Below are 3,432 nucleotides of genomic sequence, written 5' to 3' on the forward strand. Positions count from 1 at the left end.
GCCAAGTGAATTGGCCCGCAGTGCGAACCCGACGAAGACGAAGATCTGTCCGGGGAGGAAGGTATCACCCTGGACTGCATCGCCATTGATGATCGTAGGAGCCATCAAGCCCGACGGCGACAACACAGAGGAACTCTCAATGAAAGCACCAACGTCGGTGTCAAAACCGGCGGATCTTGGGTAGGGGGTCCCGAACTGTGCATCTAGGCTGAATGGTAACATGAGGCAAGGGACACAAAGTTTTACCCAGGTTCGGGCCCTCTCGATGGAGGTAAAACCCTACGTCCTGCTTGATTAATATTGATGATATGGGTAGTACAAGAGTAGATCTACCACGAGATCGGAGAGGCTAAACCCTAGAAGCTAGCCTATGGTATGATTGTTGTTGTGTATGTTGTCCTACGGACTAAAACTCTCCGGTTTATATAGACACCGGAGAGGGTTAGGGTTACACAAAGTCTGTTACAATGGTAGGAGATCTGCATATCTGTATCGCCAAGCTTGCCTTCCACGCCAAGGAAAGTCCCTTCTGGACATGAGACGAAGTCTTTAATCTTGTATCTTCATAGTCCAGGAGTCCGGCTGAAGGTATAGTTCGGCCATCCGGACACCCCCTAATCCAGGACTCCCTCAGCCCCCCTCCTTCTTCTTCTTCTTCCTTGGCCTCCCCCCTAGATGGGAGGAGAGTTACCCCTCTGGTCCATGGCCTCCATGACAGCGGAGGGGCGGGAGCCCCTCCGAGATTGGATCTTCCTCTCTGTTCTCTTCTGTTTCGCGTTCCCCAGATCTGGCCGAAAACCGTTTCTTATATTCTGGGAGATCCGTAACTCCGATTGCGCTAAGATTTTAACACGATTTTTTCGGATATAATCTTCCTTGCGCCCGAAGTCGAGCCCCAGCCGACGTACAAGGTGAGCACAACCCACCACCATGCGCCTGGCTCCGGGGTCGCGCCCTGGTGTCTTTTGGGCCATGTGGGCCTCTGTTTGCGTTGATTCCAACTCCGAAAAATCACATATATTCCAAAATAATTCTTCGTAAAATTTTATTGCATTTGGACTTCATTTGATATGGATTTTCGGCGAGACAAAAAACATGCGAAAAACAGGAATTGGCACTTGGCACTGGATCAATAGGTTAGTCCAACAAATCATAAAAAAAGTTGCCAAAAATATGTGAAAGTTGTATAATATTGGCATGAAACAATCAAAAATTATAGATATGGCCGAGACGTATCAGGTACCCGTGAGATAATTACACGGCACGGCCGGGCATTCTTAGCCCTTGTCGTCGGTCTATGAGACGGGGCGACAAGACCATAGATCGTGGATCATTGATCGTCTCCGCGCGCTCCGAAGACACTAAAGGTTTGGACATGTGATCTATAGGCCTCTGGCCTTGTCGCACTAACCACCATGCGGGAATAAGTATGGGCACTCTGCGTCGTATGTTTCTTTCGAAAGCTTTTAGACATCAACAATGGAGCGGCACGCGCCCGGTGGTCTGCGTAAGCACTTGCTTTGTATAAAGAGGTTGTCAGGACTGATCCAGGTTGTCTTTGCAACACGCAGGATTGGAAAGGACGATTGGCCCATGACCCCTTTGCATTTAGTATATAGACGGCCAGCGTGCTGGCCTCTCTGTTGAGCCTAGGTAGGACTACGGTGTGTTGATCAGCCGAGACCGAGCATGACCCAGGAAAGTGTGTTCGGCCAGAGTTAATAGAGCGTGTTGAGTAAGTTTGTGCACCCCTGCAGGGAAGTTAATCTATTCGAATAGTCGTGTCCATGGTAATGGACGCTCGGAGTTGTATCCCGATCTATACAACTATAACTGGATATTGGAGACATGAAATGGATATGATGGCTCTCGGATTGCTTTCTCACAGGGAGTCGAGGAAGGATCTCTGGGTGTTACTACAATATACTTGCTACTTAATTATAATATGCTAATATGAGCTCTTCTAATGCTGCAAGATGCTTCAAGATGCTAGTCTTAGATAGGCTAGGCTTTCCCTCTATTCTGGCCTTTCTGCAGTTCAGTCCAAAGATATAGCCCCATTCCTTTGATACCGATGCATACTTAGTATAGATCTGATGTAAGTCTTGTGAGTACTTTGGATGATTACTCACGGTTTCTTTACTACCTCGTTTCCCCCTATACCCGATTGTTGCGAGCGGATGACGGATCCCAGGAGCCAGCCAACACCACCCATGACTACTACTACCCCGATGGAGCCTACAACTACGTGGAAGCCGCCGACAACCAGGAGTAGATAGGAGGCTCCCAGGCAGGAGGCCTTGCCTTTTCGATCGATGATGATGTTTTGCTAGCCTTCTTAAGGCAGACTTGTTTACTTTATGTGTGTACTTAGATATTGTTGCTTTCGCTGACTTGCTTGTATTCGGGCTTATGTATTCGAGCCCTCGAGGTCCCTAGCTTGTAATATAAAGCTTGTATGACTTTAATTTGTGTTTAGAGTTGTGTTGTGATATCTTCCTGTGAGTCTCTGATCTTGATCGCACGCATTTGCGTGTATGATTAGTGCACGATTAAGTCAGGGCATCACAAGTTGGTATCAGAGCCAACTGCCTGTAGGTAGCCCCTTTCCAACTCCTTGGCCAAAGTTGAGTCTAATCTTTAAAAAACTTTTACTAACATTGTTGTCTGGCTTACGGGCCCACATCACAATTGGTTGGCATTAGGATCTTTTATTCCTCGTCCTTACTCTGAGACTCTAATATCTATTCTATTCGAGTTAAATGATTTTAGTAACTCTAACATTAGGTTCTCGTAATCACATCCACCCAGAGAGCTGGTTTATCTACAACTATTTCTTTGAAAGTATAATGAATGATGCACACACTGTCATTTGAGATCTTTGAACTCTTTTGTTTCAGATCTGTCCCGCAACGTAGGTCATGCGCTAGACCATGGCTATTGATGAGACTAGGTTCCCGGCAATTTTGGTCAACCTCTTGACCCTGCTGGGATATCGCTGGTACCCCCAGGACACCGTGTATGAGGACTACCGCAAGTTCAACTAGTAGCAGTACCGCGTTGTGGTTGTTATCTATGATCGGCGAGATAACTCCACCCACGAGTTGCACACCTTCCGGGGTGTTGGAGTGACCGTTGAGATGGTAGTCCATGATGCTTCCTTTGTTGCTATCACCCCGTCTCCCATATGCCCCAGCTGGGGATGTGATTGGATACTACACTATTGTCGGTACCCCCTACGTGAGCCGTCGTTATGATTCTCAGGTTATGGTTTGATACATTGAGGCTTTGGATCGCACTGTTCGAGCTCTTGATGTCAAGTTGTACGCCACTCATGCTCATCACTACGGCACTCTGACACAGATGTGATGTGGCTTGAAGCTACGTCGGTATTTCCCCAAAGAGGAAGGGATGATGCAGCACAACGACGGT

This window comes from Triticum aestivum, chromosome 2A (assembly GCF_018294505.1).
Source record: "Triticum aestivum cultivar Chinese Spring chromosome 2A, IWGSC CS RefSeq v2.1, whole genome shotgun sequence".
Taxonomy (NCBI): Eukaryota; Viridiplantae; Streptophyta; class Magnoliopsida; order Poales; family Poaceae; genus Triticum; species Triticum aestivum.